We start from the raw sequence: 19,952 nt of genomic DNA, 5'->3' as shown, positions 1-19,952 counted from the left end.
CACCCTCTTCCATGATGGCTCGCATCGTTGCCTGCGAACGGGTATAGTGATGGGGTAGTGTCGTAGACCTGTCCATGCTAGGGTTTAAGGCTACGTTAAAGTCTCCGCCCCAGATGATATGCGTGGTGTCCAACGCCATTATTTTCCCCCATAGGACTATGAAAAATTCAGGCGAATCTACATTCGGGCCGTAACAGCTTGCCAGCGTTACCGTTGCAGTCCCCAGCCTGCCCCAAACAATTGCATATCTTCTCTGTGGGTCTACCAACTCTCCCTGTGGCACAAAGGGCGTATTCCTCTTAATAAGAATCGCAACGCCCCTGGCATAGGTGGAGTATGAGGAGAACAGCCTGTAAACTGCCCACTTCCCTGCAAATGGTATTTGTCGCTGTGGTGTAAAGTGAGTTTCCTGCAGAAACGCTATACTAACGTTATGGCGATCCAAATAGGAAAGTATTTGACGTCTTTTTCGAGGATCCCCCATCCCCCGCACATTCCAGGACAGAACTCCCACATGGTTAATAGTCGTCACCGTGCCCGCCTTTTCCATCAGCTGGGAAGGGAGCTTTTCGTAATGTCACGCCTAACTCCCTGGTTCCATTTGTGCATTGACTTGACTGCTCTTCTAAGAACATCACAATAAAATCCGATAAACTCCAACTGCCCTCCCCTCCTCCCCCTCCCACTGAAGCATCCCAATCATGCCAGTAATGAAATTCCCTCCCCCCTCCCAATCCCGATTAGCCCGCACTAGCGGAGCTGGTAAACTCCCCTTGCTAGGGGTGATCAAAGAGAAAACAAAACTTAGAGGGTTCTCCCAAGTGGGGTCCATCGCCAGACGGCTCACAAGCAGGCCCCACGTCCCCATGGGTGCGGGATAGTGCACCGCACTTCCCAGAGGGAGCAAGGGTGTCCGATGTAATCTATATCCGTTCTTCAATGCCGAAATCATGTTGTGTCTTGTTAGTAAAAATTAGAAGGGCAAGAGGGGCACATTCGGCCGAAGGCTAAGAGCAGATTCCTGGAACTGCTAACATGCGCCCATCCATTTGCCTTCAGCTCCCTTGGTTAATCAATATCCGATGTGGTGGGTGATCGAGAGTTCTCGGTAGTGTGTGGAGGTTTGGTGCACCGTTTCAGTTGCTTCAAAAAATCTTCAGCTTGTTGCGGCTTTGTGCAAAATGTTTGTTTCCCTTGATATGTAATGCAGAGGCGGGCCGGGTACAGCAAGGCGTAATCTGTTTTCGCTTGCCTCAGCTTTTGTTTCACCGGAAGGAATTTCCGTCTATCCTCCTGAACTGCAGCAGTAAAATCCGGATATATAGTGAAGTTGACCCCTTCGTAGTGGAGTTGCTTTTTCTCCTGCGCAATTCGAAGAGCCACATCCCGATCTCTATAATTAAGGAGGCGGGCTATGATAGGACGTGGCGTGCCACCCACCGGAGGTCTAGGCCCTAGCGATCGATGCGCTCTCTCCACCACAAACTGAGAAGAGAAGGAGTCCGCCCCTATCGCTGCCAATAGTAGTTTTTCTACATACAGTTCCATCGTACCTGTGTTGGTGCTTTCAGGTATACCTAGGAGTCTAAGGTTGTTGCGGTGACTCCTCGCCTCCATGTCCTCAGCTTTGGCAGTGATGACTTTCAGCAATTTTTCCATCTGAGCCATAGTGTCCTGTACATGTGCAGTAGCATCTTCCGAGTCTGAAATTCTCTTCTCTGCCTCCTTGAGTCGGTCCTCATGGCCGTCTAGTTTACGTTCAATGCTTTCCATCCGTATATTCATATCGTCCATTTTGCCCGCAATGGCAGCTATGCCCTGGCGCATTTCCAGGAGGATGGTTTTCATGTCAGCATCAGCTTCTACCGGCGGCTCCTGGGTCCTGAGTTCCGCGGTACTCACATCACCCTCCGGGAGCGTTTTGGAAGATTTTTTCGCTTCAAATTGCAACCGAGGCTGTCGAGCGTCCAGCTTCCCCATTCTGTCCTCTGCCAGTGATCTTCTCAGGGATTGTAACCCATCGCTGGCCGCACCACCGCTCCAGCTGCGTCTAAGCGTGGTATATGACCCTTTAACAGCGCCTCCAATCAATGGCAGGAGAGCCTACCTCTTCCCCTTCGTTGCTCCCGTTGTCGATCACGTTGTTATGTACTGGTTGCAGTAGTGCCTGTTACACTGTACACCGGGGTAGGGTCTCACCCGCTCTCAACCATCTCCGCCTCAGCTTTTGCGCAAACAGTCGCCTGGCCTCACCGTCAGGCTGCCTCCCTGCAAGTTACTACTGCTTACCACATGGCGCTCACAGGTTTCTCAAAAATGGCGTCTTCACTCAGGATTGTATGGCACCCCCAGGAGCAGCGCACAGCTCCAGTCCTGCACCGCATCCACATCTTAGGGCGCCCTCCGCAGTTTCATCCACAGGCATTCACCACTGTTACCATGAGCCCAAACACCATTCAGAAGTGTCGCTATTGGAGACTCAGTGACATGCGGGCACCACGTGTAGAAACCGTCACCGTGTCCATACAGATCCCCCGATGCGATGATGATTCTGTCCCTTTATCTAAGCACACCAGGGCAATTTCAGGCCGCAGCGCCCTGGCAAGCGCTGATTCTTAGGCTTCAAGCGTGCCCCGATCAAGCCGCACCCTCCAGGCCTCGCCGACTTCAAGATGTCTATACGTACACCGCAGGGGCCCACCAGCAGTACATTCCGGTACTATCGCCTCTTAGTTGCAGTAGGCGACCACTGCACATTCACCGAGCCAGCCAGCAGTTCCGCCGCTGCAGTAGCTCCGAGGCGCCGTTCTCTGCGCGCTTCGCTCGTAGCGCTCCGCTCGGGACTCACGTAATGGCTGATCCTGGCCTGACTGCCGATATATCCTCCCGCTGTCGCCTGCACCCGCAATTTCTCTAGTCTGGGCCTCAGTACGGATCTCTCCATCCAGCTAGCCCATCCCCTGGTCAGTTCCTGGTCGCATCTCGTCCCGCCTCACTGACCGGCCAGAAGGGGGGATCAGGCCACACAGCAATGGCCTCACGTATGCTGCCGCCAATCCACACCGTGCCACCCTCACCGATGGCCGACTCGCCATCCGACTGCGCCTCTCAGGCCAAGGATGCAGAGCTCCGATCCTGCCGGCGTTCCCAGGCAGCCGCGGCCTACACGCCACGTGGGCGCCGCGGTGTCACGCAGCCGTGCTTCCCCCGGGTCCAGCCTCCGACCGGGTGCATCCCTCCACCGGCGATTACAGTCACCACCGCCCACAGACTCCGCCCGCCTCTGCCGCTGTTGGAGCTCACGCGAGCAGGTCAGCGAGGCTTCAGCTGTCGTTGCCCTATATTTTGCGTACCACTATGGGCATTTAGAAAGGATTATTAGCGGATTCCGACATCAGGCTGCGGGAGCTTCACCACCAGGCAGCCATTCCGCGCTTGCGCGACCTAGCGCCCCCACGTCCTCGGGGTCTTTGTTCACTCCGGCACAGGCCAGGCTTGGCGGGTGCAGAGTGTGCAGGATTCACGGTTCCGGGCTGATGCCAGGGGTTAGAAGCTGGTTTTGAGCAGAGCCACTGCTCATGGGAGTCCCAGGTGCTTAGAGCCAAAAAGTAGCCAGGTCCTCCGGGGTTTGTGAGGTTTCTGGCCACAAGAGGTGCAGGGATGTAGCAAGAGCAGGTTCGAGGGTCGACAGGCCGGTAGGGCTGGCGCCAAAGCAGTTGGTGTCTTCCTCTTCTTAGCAGCTGCATGGCAGGTCTTCTTGTTTCTTGCTCTTCTTTGTTTTTCAGAATCTGGAATCTGAGGAAGGAAGGTTCAGGGTGCCCCTAAATACTAGATTTAGGGGCGTTACAGGTAGGTAAATGGCAGGGACCAATGGGTCCCTGCCCTGGGGTGGGTACACCCCCTATCCTGCCACTCTCCTGTGGGAGGGGGGCAGTAGCCTAGTCCTGATTGGGCAGGCCCTCCCATCTTTAAGATGGCGAGTGCCCGGAGATGTGCTTCACCTCGCCTCCCCCACCTGAGGGTTGGGGTTGGCAGGCTGGCACATCCCCTGTCCTTACTTGGGGTTTCCGGCCAGTCTTCCCGCCAGAGTGGGGGTGAAAACCGGTGGGGGCCAGTTTGCTGGGTACAACAAGTGGCTTGGGGAAGCTCACAGAGGCGGCATGCCTTTGAAGCTTCCCCCTGTCCATCCTGGGGAGGAGACCTAGCACCTCGCCCAGGATGTGCATTGTTGCAGGCCCAGGAGAGCGGGGGCTCTCCTACCCAGGGGTCCAGCAACAAGTCTGCTGTGTGGCAGCCTAGGCAGCCTCTCAGACCAGACGTGGATTGTAGGTTAGGTTTCAGGGGGCATCTCTAAGATGCCCTCTCTGGTGTTTTGTACATTAAATCCCACACTGGCATCAGTGCGGGTTTAATGTCCTGAGAAGTTTGATACCAAACTTCTCGGTCTTCAGTGTTGCCATTATGGTGCTGTGGAGTTCGTGTTTGACGAGCTCTCAGCACCATATACTCTTAAATGGCAGCACTGCACTTACAGGGCTCAGGAATGGATATGGGTACTGTAGGGGCACAGGGCTCCTGCCTCTATGCCCACACCACTGGCATAGGGCACCCAGCTAGAGGGGTGGCTGATGTATGCTAGGGCAGTGTAGGTGGTGGGCATGGCACACAGGGATGTGTGCCATGTCGACTCTTTGTTTTGTGTTTTACCCAGACACTCAGCCTGCAAGGGCAGTGTGTGTGTGTCAGGGTACAGGGCCTCTAAGGGTGGCAAAATGAGTGCTGCAGCCCTTAGTGGCCTTCCCTGGTCACAAGGCCCTGGGTACCTAGGGTACCATTTACCAGGGGCTGACATGTGGCCAGGGTGTGCCAATTTGAGTTTGAGGTTTTTAGGGAAGGAACATAGGCCCTGGGCACCTGATTGGCAGGAGTCCAGGGTACACTCAGCCAAAGTACATTCAGCAATTCAGCAAAAAGTGGGGGCATACCATGCAAGAAAGATGGCACTTTCTCACAATACCGAATTGCAGTAGTTTGTATTAATGTTTTGCACCTGAATTCCTGGTGCAAAACATTAACACTTTACCTCCAAATCTAAAGAGGTGGTAAATCATTTGCAAATGGGAAGGGGTCCCCATTTTTCCCCTTCCGCTTTGAGAATGTTTTTTTAATTTTTTTATTTAAGAGCAGGCAGTGGTCCTTAAAAAACAAGCTGGAGTGGACTGCATGGCAACATGAATCCAAGAAGCATCCGTTTCATCTTAGATTTGGACCTCTTATTAATCCTTCACATCAACATTATGGCCATATTCGCCAACTTTCAACTCCATACCCTATAAAAATCCCCATGGAACATCTGGAAATGGCGGCTCATTCTCAAGGATTGAGTTCAGAAGCACCATCCTGGCAGGATCTGCAGAAGCTTCTATCGATCCATCGCAGCCGTTCTAGACTCAGCCGCTGGACGGCATCCTCTAAAGTCGATCTGACCTTATTGTGCACATACTTTGAAATCTTCACTTGGTGCTCATCACAGCCAGAATCATGTTCAGAATGCCATCCATGAAAAAACCTCCCATTCTAGCTGCTCTGCTCATCATCTTTTAGGCTTCAGAGGTCTTGGAAGTCATCAAACCGTCCTGCTGGAACCTCCTGGATTCAGAAGAACCAGAGCAGGGAACAATCTTTCTGTGGAGCAGCCAGGGGGGCTGGAACTCGATGCCTGCCAAGCTCGGAACACTAACACCCTTCTCAGTTTTCCACCAGCAGCTCAAAGCCCTCCTCGTTGGACCATATGGAGCCAAAATGCCACTTTGACTCTGAGAACAGACATGAAAACCATCAACCAAGACTAAGGGCCTTCCCTATATTTATAGGTGGGAGGCCCGTTTCTCCATATAACTTTGACAAGCTGTAGTGCATTTTCATTAAAATGCCACTATTGCATACAGTAAAGCAACAGTATGGGTGTGCCCGAGCATGCCAACATACAGCGAAAAGGGATGGAAGCCCTTGCTAGGTTTACTACTTACCAAAGGAAAATGCGATTTGTATTAATATAAAGAAAAGCAACTATTAGCTTTCAATTGCTGTAACCCAAGTACATAGTTTAAACACAGAACGATGACTAACAAAATAAAAAGAATAAGGAAGGGAAAGACAAAGCAGTCCAAAGTTAAGAGTTGGTCCACCAGCCCTGGCACTGAAGTGCACACCTTTAGTTCCTGCCTAAGACAGCGCACATGTGCTGTTGATTGCAAGAGATATTGTTTATTACAAGGGTCTTGGGGCTCGCCCATTGCTTACCATTCGTTGGCTTAACTGCAATTCTTACTTGCTGCTTCCTAATTGGCCAGCATGTGCTAGTTTCACTCCCACTCTTTCGTATGGAGCATGGACCAAGTACCGATTGCTTCATTTTGATTACTGTCCTTCCGCTGCTCGGGCTGTGATTGAGGTGCTATTTATATATTTTTTTATTCTTCCCATTGCGTTGTTTCATCCCTACCACCCCCGTTGTCCATGTTGCATATTTCTTTCCACCTCCCACCCCCTGTGGTCCGTGATGCATTAATAACCTTCCACCCTCCCCCCATGTTGCTGTACAACATGGCTTAAAAGAGGCCTTCAAAGGCTTTGCCAATGCTTGTTTTAGACAGATGTTGACATGACACCACACAGAGTCATTAGCACATGTTCTGTGAAATAAAATGCGAACATGCCCCGTGCCATATGATGTGATGGGAGTAAGGAAAATGGGATCTGACAAAGGGGTTACCCAAAGCCCACACCCCCAAGTGCGAATATATGTATACATTTGTGATTTCTTCTTACCGTTTTGTCCTACACGAGGGTGTTGAGCCAGCTCAAGCCGCCTCTAGTCCAGACCCTAAATATAACCGGCGAGAGTGGGTGGCATGAGATGGAAAGGGCATTCCCTGGTGTCCTGTTCCAAAGCCCCCTGGTCACTGGCTGTGAAATCTGCTGATTTTATTTTATTGGCCCACATCTTAATGCCCCTTTATCCACTCTCTTCCCACCTCCTCAGCTGCCTTCCAGGACGTGCCCTGTGGCTGCCAGGGAGCAGGCCTGGCACAGTATCTGTTTTCATGCCCTGGACCCAGGCAGCAGGAGGATTACTCGCTTTTAATACCAGAGTATTAGTGGGGGTGTTAGTGTGCAGGGGAAGGGGAAGGGTGCAGCTCCTGCCAGCCATAGGGGTGGGCGCAGGGGCCCCCTCCGTGTCCCCTGAGCCTCTGTGACAATCCACAGCTCTTTACAAGCAGAGGTGGGAAGGCGAGTACAGGGCCAGGGGGGGCTCTGCTAATTGGCTTCAGAATTCACTTGATGCCCCGGTTCAGCAAACACATTGCAAACTACCTGCAAGAAAACAAGACAGGCAAAAAGAAGCGCAGGTTTAACATATATAGTGCAACATAACAGGAACATGATGCGTTGCAACGTCATCTGTGCATGCACTGTAACATGGAACATGTACTCAACAGCCGTGCAAGCTTCTCCCATATAAAGAACAATGACAACGTAGGCAACAAGAATACAAGCTTCCTTCCTACACTTAACATGCAAGGCAACCAACAGCAGTGCATACCTCTTCCACACAAAGGACCACTACGCCATGGACAATAGGAATGGAAGAAATCAATTAGGTACATATCACAACTGTGCAAGCTTCTCCCATATAAAGAACAATGACAACATAGGCAACAAGAATACAAGCTTCCTTCCTACACTTACCATACAAGGCAACCAACAGCAGTGCATACCTCTTCCACACAAAGGACCCCCACGCCACGGGCAATAGGAATGGAAGAAATCAATTAGGTACATATCACAACTGTGCAAGCTTCTCCCATATAAAGAACAATGACAACATAGGCAACAAGAATACAAGCTTCCTTCCTACACTTAACATACAAGGCAACCAACAGCAGTGCATACCTCTTCCACACAAAGGACCACTACGCCATGGACAATAGGAATGGAAGAAATCAATTAGGCACATATCACAACTGTGCAAGCTTCTCCCATATAAAGAACAATGACAACATAGTCAACAAGAATACAAGCTTCCTTCCTACTCTTAACATACAAGGCAACCAACAGCAGTGCATACCTCTTCCACACAAAGGACCGCTACGCCACGGACAGTAGGAATGGAAGAAATCAATTATGTACATATAACAACTGTGCAAGCTTCTCCCATATAAAGAACAATGACAATGTAGGCAACAAGAATACAAGCTTCCTTCCTACACTTAACATGCAAGGCAACCAACAGCAGTGCATACCTCTTCCGCACAAAGGACCGCTACACCACGGATAATAGGAATGGAAGATATCAATTATGTACATATAACAACTGTGCAAGCTTCTCCCATATAAAGAACAATGACAACATAGGCAACAAGAATACAAGCTTCCTTCCTACACTTAACATACAAGGCAACCAACAGCAGTGCATACCTCTTCCACACAAAGGACCGCTACGCCACCGACAATAGGAATGGAATAAAGCAATTATGTACATATAACAACTGTGCAAGCTTCTCCCATATAAAGAACAATGACAACGTAGGCAACAAGAATACAAGCTTCCTTCCTACACTTAACATACAAGGCAACCAATAGCGGTGCATACCTCTTCCACACAAAGGACCCCCACGCCACGGACAATAGGAATGGAAGAAATCAATTATGTACATATAACAACTGTGCAAGCTTCTCCCATATAAAGGACATTAACAACATAGGCAATAAGAATACAAGCTTCCTTCATACACTTAACGTACATGGTGAACAGCAGCAGCAGAACTACAGGCATCATCCACCAACAGAAACGGTACACCAATACAAGAAAACATTTATCCACAAGTTACCACAGGGCAAGCTTCTCCCATATGAAGAACAAAGGCAACACAAAAAGCACTGAACCACATAAAACAACAGTGCCTGCTTCCCTCACAGATGAGGACAGCACCCATGGAAGCAGCACACACGCCCCTTACTATAGTAAAAGCCCAGCACAGACAACATAAGTGTAACCTCTCACACACAGGAGGTGAACCACAGGCATCAGGTATGGAAGTCCTGTGGCAATATAAGGTAAAGAGTGCAAACCCAGAAAATGTGTTTTTTGTTCCTTTATAAGGGACTGTTCATCTCAAGCCTATCTATGGACACAGAAAATAATTGTGACAGGATGTCCTCACACACCACCAGGTGTCATGCTTCATCAAACGACTCCCCTCGCTCTTCAAAAACCCTGTTTGAGGAAGAGCGGGCCTTCGCTTTATCGTACACGAGGCACTTCTACCTGAGCATTGAACCTGTGATGTGAATATGTTAAAAACCAACGTAATATATCAAACCTACCTTTTAAATTGAGTGAGATGTCACTTGGTGTTAAAAACCAGGGGCACCAATATCCCATCCCCACTTGGACCGTCCACATTTTTCTGACTCTTGGCTCACAAGAGTCCGTGGCATTCTCCACTTACTAGGATGTAGAGGTATAGCGCCCTGAAGCTATATTGTAACACCCTGTCTAGCACCCTGCCTCCAGTGACTAGAGTGTAGCGCCCTGAAGCTATATTGTAACACCCTGTCTAGCACTCTGCCTCCAGTGACTAGAGTGTAGCGCCCTGAAGCTATATTTTAGCACCCTGTCTAGCACCCTGCCTCCAGTGACTAGAGTGTAGCGCCCTGAAGCTATATTGTAACACCCTGTCTAGCACACTGCCTCCAGTGACTAGGGTGTAGCGCCCTGAAGCTATATTGTAACACCCTGTCCAGCACACTGCCTCCAGTGACTAGGGTGTAGCGCCCTGAAGCTATATTGTAACACCCTGTCTAGCACACTGCCTCCAGTGACTAGGATGTAGCGCCCTGAAGCTATATTGTAACACCCTGTCTAGCACACTGCCTCCAGTGAGTAGGGTGTGGCAGCTTTCAGATGCACTGTAAACCCTGTCTCGTTTCCAGACTCCACTGACAAGTGTATCTATTAGAGTTAAATTGTAACCCCCAGCCTGGCACGCAAACAGCACTGAGAAGAGAGCGGCCCCTGGACAGAGGCTACTGACTACAGTCTAAACCCCTGGAGATATACCATAATCCAGCGCGGCACCCTGACTCCAGGGACGATGGTGTAGATCCATGGAGATAAACCGTAATCCCGTGCGGAACCCTGACTCCAGGGACGAGGGTATAGCCCCATGTAGATAAACCGTAATCCCGTGCGGCACCCAGACTCCAGAGACGAGGATGTAGCCCCATGGAGATACACCATAATGCAGCGCGGCACCCTGAATCCAGGGACGAGGGTGTAGTTCTATGGAGATATACCATAATCCCCGTGCAGCACCCTGACTCCAGGGACGATGGTGTAGCTCCACGGAGATACACCATAATCCCGCGCGGCACCCTGACTCCAGGGACGAGGGTGTAGCCCATGGAGATACACAGTAATCCCATGCAGCACCCTGACTCCAGGGACGAGGGTGTAGCCCCATGGAGATACACAGTAATCCTGTGCGGCACCCTGACTCCAGGGAGGAGGGTGTAGCCCCATGGAGATACACCGTAATCCCCGTGCAGCACCCTGACTTCAGGGACGAGGGTGTAGCTCCATGGAGATACACCATAATCCCGCGCAGCACCCTGACTCCAGGAACAAGGGTGTGGCCCCATGGAGATACACCGTAATCCCCGTGCAGCACCCTGACTCCAGGGACGAGGGTGTAGCCCCATGGAGATACACAGTAATCCTGTGCGGCACCCTGACTCCAGGGAGGAGGGTGTAGCCCCATGGAGATACACCGTAATCCCCGTGCAGCACCCTGACTCCAGGGACGAGGGTGTAGCCCCATGGAGATACACCATAATCCCCATGCAGCACCCTGACTCCTGGGCCGAGGGTGTAGCCCCATGGAGAAACATCGTAATCCTGCGCGGCACCCTGACTCCAGGGATGAGGGTGTAGCCCCATGGAGATACACCGTAATCCCCGTGCAGCACCCTGACTTCAGGGACGAGGGTGTAGCCCCATGGAGATACACCGTATTCCCCGTGCAGCACCCTGACTCCAGGTATGAGGGTGTAGCTCCATGGAGATACACAGTAATCCCGTGCGGCACCCTGACTCCAGGGACAAGGGTGGAGCCCATGGAGATACACAGTAATCCCATGCGGCACCCTGACTCCAGGGTCGAGGGTGTAGCCCCATGGAGATACACCGTAATCCCCGTGCAGCACCCTGACTCCAGGGACGAGGGTGTAGCCCCACGGAGATACACCATAATCCCTGTGCAGCACCCTGACTCCAGGGACGAGGGTGTAGCCCGATGGAGATACACCGTAATCCTGTGCAGCACTCTGACTCCAGGGATGAGGGTGTAGCCCCATGGAGATACACCGTAATCCAGCGCGGCACCCTGACTCCAGGGACGAGGGTGTAGCTCCATGGAGATACACCGTAATCCCCGTTCAGCACCCTGACTCCAGGTACGAGGGTGTAGCTCCATGGAGATGCACCGTAATCCCGCACAGCACCCTGACTCCAGTGACTAGTGTTCAGCCCCATGGAGATACCATGTAGTCCCGCGCGGAACCCTGACTCCAGGGGCGAGGGTGTAGCCCCATGGAGATACACCGTAATCCCCGTGCAGCACCCTGACTTCAGGGACGAGGGTGTAGCCCCATGGAGATACACCGTAATCCCCGTGCAGCACCCTGACTCCAGGTATGAGGGTGTAGCTCCATGGAGATACACAGTAATCCCGTGCGGCACCCTGACTCCAGGGACGAGGGTGTTGCCCATGGAGATACACAGTAATCCCATGCGGCACCCTGACTCCAGGGACGAGGGTGTAGCCCCATGGAGATACACCGTAATCCCTGTGCAGCACCCTGACTTCAGGGACGAGGGTGTAGCCCTATGGAGATACACCATAATCCCCGTGCAGCACCCTGACTCCAGGGATGAGGGTGTAGCCCCATGGAGATACACCGTAATCCTGTGCGGCACTCTGACTCCAGGGATGAGGGTGTAGCCCCATGGAGGTACACCATAATCCAGCGCGGCACCCTGACTCCAGGGACGAGAGTGTAGCTCCATGGAGATACACCTTAATCCCCGTTCAGCACCCTGACTCCAGGTACGAGGGTGTAGCTCCATGGAGATACACCGTAGTCCCGCACAGCACCCTGACTCCAGTGACTAGTGTACAGCCCCATGGAGATACCACGTAGTCCCGCGCGGAACCCTGACTCCAGGGACGAGGGTGTAGCCCCATGGAGATACACAGTAATCCCGTGCGGCACCCTGACTCCAGGGACGAGAGTGTAGCCCCATGGAGATACACCGTAGTCCCCGTGCAGCACCCTGACTCCAGGGACGAGGGTGTAGCCCCATGGAGATACACCTTAATCCCAGTGCAGCACCCTGACTCCAGGGATGAGGGTGTAGCCCCATGGAGAAACACTGTAATCCTGCGTGGCACCCTGACTCCTGGCATGAGGGTGTAGCCCCATGGAGATACACCGTAATCCCCGTGCAGCACCCTGACTCCAGGTACGAGGGTGTAGCTCCATGGAGATACACAGTAATCCCGTGCGGCACCCTGACTCCAGGGACGAGGGTGTAGCTCCATGGAGATACACAGTAATCCCATGCGGCACCCTGACTCCAGGGACGAGGGTGTAGCCCCATGGAGATACACCGTAATCCCTGTGCAGCACCCTGACTCCAGGGACGAGGGTGTAGCCCCATGGGGATACACCATAATCCCCGTGCAGCACCCTGACTCTAGGGACGAGGGTGTAGCCCCATGGAGATACACCGTAATCCTGCGCGGCACCCTGACTCCAGGGATGAGTCTGTAGCCCCATGGAGATACACCGTAATCCAGCGCGGCACCCTGACTCCAGGGACGAGGGTGTAGCTCCATGGAGATACACCTTAATCCCCGTTCAGCACCCTGACTCCAGGCACGAGGGTGTAGCTCCATGGAGATACACCGTAATCCCGCACAGCACCCTGACTCCAGTGACTAGTGTACAGACCCATGGAGATACCACGTAATCCCGCATGGAACCCTGACTCCAGGGACGAGGGTGTAGCCCCATGGAGATACATCGTAATCCCCGTGCAGCACCCTGACTCCAGTAACTAGGGTGTAGCGCCATGGAGATACACCGTAATCCCCGCGCAGCACCCTGACTCCAGGGACGAGGGTTTTGCCCCATGGAGATACACTGTAATCCCGCCCGGCACCCTGATTCCAGGGACGAGGGTGTAGCTCCATGGAGATACACCGTAATCCCCGTGCGGCACCCTTACTCTAGGGACGATGGTGTAGCCCCATGGAGATACACCGTAAATCCCGCGCTGCACCCTGACTCCAGGGACAAGGGTGTAGCCCCATGGAGATACACTGTAATCCCGCGCGGCACCCTGACTCCAGGGACGAGGGTGTAGCCCCATGGAGATACACCGTAATCCCGCGCAGCACCCTGACTCCAGGGACGAGGGTGTAGCCCCAAAGAGATACAGCGTAATGCCGTGTGGAACCCTGACTCCAGGGTCGAGGGTGTAGCCCCAGGGAGATATATCGTAATCCCCGTGCATCACCCTGACTCCAGCGACTAGGGTGCAGCCCCCCAGGGATACACTGTAATCCCTGTGTGGCACACAGACTCTTCTAACCGAATTGTGGGAACTGAAGACTTTTCTAAAGGTTAACACACATCAAGGGTTCCATGTACTGCTGAGGGTTCATAGTGCCTCCTCACTAGTGCCACGACCTTCAGTGCACTATCACAGTGCCTCTTCACTAGTGCCAAGGCCTGCAGTGTGCTATCACAGTGCCTCCTCACTAGAGCCAAGGCCTGCAGTGCGCTATCACAGTGCCTCCTCACTAGTGCAACGGTGTGCTTTGCACTATCACAGTGCCTCCTCACTAGTGCCAATGCCTGCAGTGCGCTATCACAGTGCCTCCTCACTAGTGCAAAGGTGTGCTTTGCACTATCACAGTGCCTCCTCACTAGTGCCAAGTCCTGCAGTGCGCTATCACAGTGCCTCCTCACTAGTGCCAAGGCCTGCAGTGCGTTATCACAGTGCCTCCTCACTAGTGCCAACGCCTGCAGGAGCTATCACAGTGCCTCTTCACTCGTGCCAATGTCTGCAGTGCGTTCTCACAGTGCCTCTTCACTCATGCCAATGTCCGCAGTGCGTTCTCACAGTGCCTGTTCACTCGTGCCAATGTCTGCAGTGCACTATCACAGTGCCTCCTCAATAGTGCCAAGGCCTGCATGCGCCATCACAGTGCCTCCTCACTAGTGCCAAGGCCTGCAGTGCGCTATCACAGTGCCTCCTCACTGTTGCCATTGCCTGCAGTGCGCTATCACCGTGCCTCTTCACTAGTGCCAAGGCCTGTAGTGCACTATCACCATGCCTCCTCACTAGTGCCAAGGCCTGCAGTGCGCTATCACAGTGCCTCCTCACTAGTGCCAATGCCTGCAGTGCGCTATCACTGTGCCACCTCACTAGTGCCAAGGCCTGTAGTGCACTATCACCATGCCTCCTCACTAGTGCCAAGGCCTGCAGTGCGCTATCACAGTGCCTCCTCACTCATGCCAATGTCCGTTGTGCGTTCTCACAGTGCCTCCTCACTAGTGCACAGGCCCGCAGGCGCTATCATAATACCTCCTCACAAGTGCCAAGGCCTGCAGGCGCCATCACAGTGCCTCTTCACTCGTGCCAATGTCTGCAGTGCGCTATCACAGTGCCTTCTCACTCGTGCCAATGCCTGCAGTGCACTAGTACAGTGCCTCCTCACTCGTGCCAATGCCTGCAGTGTGCTATCACAGTGCCTCCTTACTAGTGCCAAGGCCTGCTTTGTACTATCATAGTGCCTCCTCACTAGTGCCAAGGCCTGCAGTGCGCTATCACAGTGCCTCCTCACTAGTGCCAAGGCCTGCAGTGCGTTCTCACAGTGCCTCCTCACTAGTGCCAGTGCCTGCAGTGCACTAGCACAGTGCCTCCTCACTAGTGCCAAGGCCAGCAGTGCACTATCACAGTGCCTCCTCACTATTGCCAAGGCCTGCAGTGCACTATCACAGTGCCTCTTCACTAGTGCCAATACCTTCAGTGCGCTATCAAAGTGCCTCCTCACCAGTGCCAAGGCCTGCAGTGCATTCTCACAGTGCCTCCTCACTAGTGCACAGGCCTGTAGGCACTAGTGCAGTGCCTCCACACTAGTGCCAAAGCCTGCAGTGCATTCTCACAGTGCCTCCTCACTAGTGCCAAGGCCAGCAGTGCGTTCTCACAGTGCCTCCTCACTAGAGGCAAGGGCTGCAGGCACTATTGCAGTGCCTCTTCACTATTGCCAAGGCCTGCAGTGCACTATCACAGTGCCTCTTCACTAGTGCCAACGCCTTCAGTGCGCTATCAAAGTGCCTCCTCACCAGTGCCAAGGCCTGCAGTGCATTCTCACAGTGCCTCCTCACTAGTGCACAGGCCTGTAGGCACTAGTGCAGTGCCTCCTCACTATTGCCAAAGCCTGCAGTGCATTCTCACAGTGCCTCCTCACTAGAGGCAAGGCCTTCAGGCGCTATCACAATGCCTCCTCACTAGTGCACAGGCCTGCAGGCACTATCATAGTGCCTCTTCACTCGTGCTTATGCCTACAGTGTACTAGCACAGTGCCCCTCACTAGCGCACAGGCCTGCAGGCACTATAACACATTACCTGGTCTGTGCTGCTGTAATAGTTGGCAAAACGAACAGTTGATGGAGAGAATGTTGAACAATGGAAACATTCACCCCAGTACAGAGCTCTGGGTTGAATCCATCATTTTTTTTGCAGGGGCCACCCCAGCCATATGCAAATCAGTCTTGACCCTGTTCCCCATGGGAACAGTTCAGTCCCAACGGCAGGTCCACCCTGGACCAGAAACAAGCATCCTTTGACTATGTTGCCTCAACACTGTCATATTCGGGGTCCTACCCCAGCTGCAGAGGGTAGGAGGAGCTTCAAATATATCATCATCATCAAAGCATCCTTGCCTCTGCAAGCTTCTCTCACAGCACAGGTACAGCACAGGCCGCAGCAGTGCAAGCTTCTCTCCCAGCACAGTTACAGCACAGAAGGTAACAATGCAAGCTTCTCTCCCAGCACAGTTACAGCACAGACGGTAACAGTGCAAGCTTCTCTCCCAGCACAGGTACAGCACAGCCAGTAACAGTGCAAGCTTCTCTCCCAGCACAGGCTGCAACAGTGCAAGCTTCTCTCCCAGCACAGGCTGCAACAGTGCAAGCTTCTCTCCCAGCACAGGTACAGCACAGACGGTAACAGTGCAACCTTCTCTTTACAGCACAGGTACAGCACAGACGGTAACAGTGCAAGCTTCTCTCCCAGCACAGGCTGCAACAGTACAAGCTTCTCTCCCAGCACAGGTACAGCACAGACGGTAATAGTGCAAGCTTCTCTCCCAGTACAGTTACAGCACAGACGGTAAAAGTGCAAGCTTCTCTCCCAGCACAGGTACAGCACAGATGGTAACAGTGCAAGCTTCTCTTACAGCACAGGTACAGCACAGATGGTAACAGTGCAAGCTTCTCTCCCAGCACAGGTACAGCACAGGCTGCAACAGTGCAAGCTTCTCTTACAGCACAGGTGCAGCACAGACGGTAATAGTGCAAGCTTCTCTTCCAGAACAGGCTGTAACCGTGCAAGCTTCTCTCCCAGCACAGATACAGCACAGGCTGCAACAGTGCAAGCTCCTCTCACAGCACAGGTACAGCACAGACGGTAACAGTGCTAGCTCCTCTCACAGCACAGGTACAGCACAGACGGTAACAGTGCAAGCTTCTCTTACAGCACAGGTACAGCCCAGACTGTAACAGTGCAAGCTTCTCTTCCAGAACAGGCTGCAACAGTGCAAGCTTCTCTCTCAGCACAGATACAGCACAGACGGTAACAGTGCAAGCTTCTCTTACAGCACAGGTACAGCCCAGACTGTAACAGTGCAAGCTTCTCTTACAGCACAGGTACAGCACAGACGGTAACAGTGCAAGCTTCTCTCCCAGCACAGGTACACCACAGGTTGCAACAGTGCAAGCTCCTCTCACAGCAGAGGTACAGCACAGACAGCAGCACTGCAAGTTTCTCGTACAGCACAGGTACAGCACAGATAGTAACAGAGCAAGCTTCTATCACAACACTGATACAGCACAGACAGCAGCAGTGCAAGCTTCTCTTACAGCGCAGATAGAGCACAGACAGCAGCAATGGTAGCGTTTCTCCTACTGCACACGTACAGCACAGGCGACAGTGCTACAAGCATCTCGCACGGCACAGGTACAGCACAGGCGACAGCGCTACAAGCATCTCGCACGGCACAGGTACAGCACAGGCAGCAGCACCACAAGGGTATGGACACAACAGGTAGAGTGCAGGCAGAAGTACACATGCCACTCACCCAGGTGCAGTGCAGTGCCACTAGTGCAAGCTTCCCTCACACACAGAACAGAGATAGCATCGGTTAGCATGGGGAAAGCTTCCCTCTTACACAGAGCAGGAGCAGCTGTGGGGGGCAGGGTCCCACTCCTCGCTTGAGACAAAGAGGGTGTGAGCTTCAGTGTGTGTGTCTTTGTGTTCGTGGGGGGGGTCACCTCTAACAGAACAATTCACAACGGGAGCTGTGAGGTTATTGAAAACTTTAAAGAGGGATCAGCAGCTCTCTCTGTCCAGTTCCTGCTCCCTGTCACTCTCCCTTCTTCTGTGTCCCTCTCCTTCTTCATCTCCCCCTCTCTCCCCCCACCCTCCCCCAGCCCCGCATTCCCTCCTCTCACTGCCATCACGCCAGCTCTATTTGTGAATATGTGCCCCGACAGCACGTGGAAAGCTCCTAAGCCTGCAGCAGCTGATCGGGGGCTCTAGTTTCAGCCCCCCCCCCCCCGGCCCTCAGTGCGCCCCCACCGCCAGGAGCTGCCCTTTCCCTCCAGCCCCCCCTCCCCGTGGCCGAGGCCTTCCTTGGTAGTGGTCCAGCCACCTGATCCGGCCGAGGCATGCTGGGCACGCAGGGTCCGGCAGGGGCCCTGTCCCCCTGTCCTGCGGCCCCTGGTCCATGGAGGGGGGGGGGGGGTGTAGGGGGGTGAATTGTGTTTATTTGTTGACGCCCTGGTGTGAAGCAGCTCCCATCAACCGCCTATTAATCTTGTCAACGTCCTCGCCTGCTCCTCGCTTGGCCTGTTGATGAATTTATTAGACTGTTCTTCCTCCCCCCCCCCCCCTTCCCCCCAGAGAGCTCAAGTGCCCGGATGTTCACAAGACACTGGACACCACGTCCAGGCGCCTCCGTGGTGCACGGGGCTTCATGGCGCTGTGTCCAGGATCAGGGGGTGAATGTCAGAAGACGCCTGGAGACAAACCCAACAACCACACAACACACCAGCAGCGTGACGTCAGCCGCGTCACACCAGGACACGCCTGGAGACAAACCCAACAACCACACAACACACCAGCAGCGTGACGTCAGCCGTGTCACACCAGGACACGCCTGGAGACAAACCCAACAACCACACAACACACCAGCAGTGTGACGTCAGCCGCGTCACACCAGGCGTGTTACAACCACAACGGCTGCACCCGGCACCAGGTGGAGCAGGGGGTGACCCAGGGTGGAGCTGAACGGTGATTGAACCTTCTTATGTCTTTGTAATAAGCACACCACAGGCTGTAGTAACAACAATGTACAGAGAGGCAGTTTAAAAGGAATGTATCCCACCAGACAACAAACGCAACTCAACTCAGTCAGCGCAATAAGGATTCCCCATGAGACAAGAGAAGTGGTGTGTCTACTAAAGATTCCAGAAGCAGAGAGAGGGGCCCCCTCAAGGGGCCCATCCCACTGAGGGTCGAGGGCACTACACATCAGTAGAATAAGACCACCCAAAGGTGCAGTCAACCCCCCAGTCACTCTCCGCAGACAGTCAGAGATGTCTACACCCCATGTGGATTTAGCTAAATAATTAGCCCATACCACCAAGAAAGACATTTTACATTAGGCTTTAAAAACACATAAAAACGTCAGATTTTTATATCATATGTTTTCACAGTGCATATAAAAAAAAAGAATTCTATCATTATAAAAGTCAATTCCCATTCCATCCCCCTCCCCCCCCCCCCAGAAGAAGTGGGTGCATCACACCACCATACGGGCGAACAGAAAATAATGCAAGAGATCAAGACAATGGGGAGCGCCCGATGGTCAGTGTAAATCAACCTGTGACAAGAGCTGACCCATCGCTCCTCCTCAGGCACAAGTCTGGATGAAGCCAATAATCTACAGCTCCTCCTTGTAATAGGGTTCAGCATAAAAACTGCGTTGACGCGTTTCGGTCGACTCAAACATATACAAACCACCTTCTTCAGCACAAAGATTTCGGGTGTAAACCTCCATCAAAATAAAAATGAATAGTTCATTGCATATCTACAAAAAAAACATACATATAAAAGGTTAAGACCAATTTGCGATCTCATAATGATTCAAGGCCTGATGTCTGAGCTCTACTCTGTGGCATTCAGACAGATCTCAACTTCAGGGCCGGCTTTAGGGAGGTGCGACCGGTGCCATCGCACCAGGTGCTGGCTTCCTGGGGGCGCCTGTTTGCAACTTAATACTTCCCCCATTGCCTACACATAGAAGAGGGCTCCATTCCAGCATAGCCAACCACCGCCACGGCCAATTTCGGATATCAGAGTCAATAAAAACCTTTCTACGAAATCGCCCTTGGACATGCACAAAGTCAATGTCTTTCCCACCACAGAGAGTTCCATTTCGATGTACACTTCTTACGGCCCAGCCGTGCAGCCCTCTGCCCTAAGATCGACCACGGCCATTCGTCTTGGGAGCCTAGGGACTTACTCACAC

Source organism: Triturus cristatus, chromosome 8, assembly GCF_964204655.1.
Source record: "Triturus cristatus chromosome 8, aTriCri1.1, whole genome shotgun sequence".
In the NCBI taxonomy this organism is placed as follows: Eukaryota; Metazoa; Chordata; class Amphibia; order Caudata; family Salamandridae; genus Triturus; species Triturus cristatus.
The sequence above is the reverse complement of the archived record's forward strand: the minus strand, read 5'-3'. Positions refer to the sequence as shown.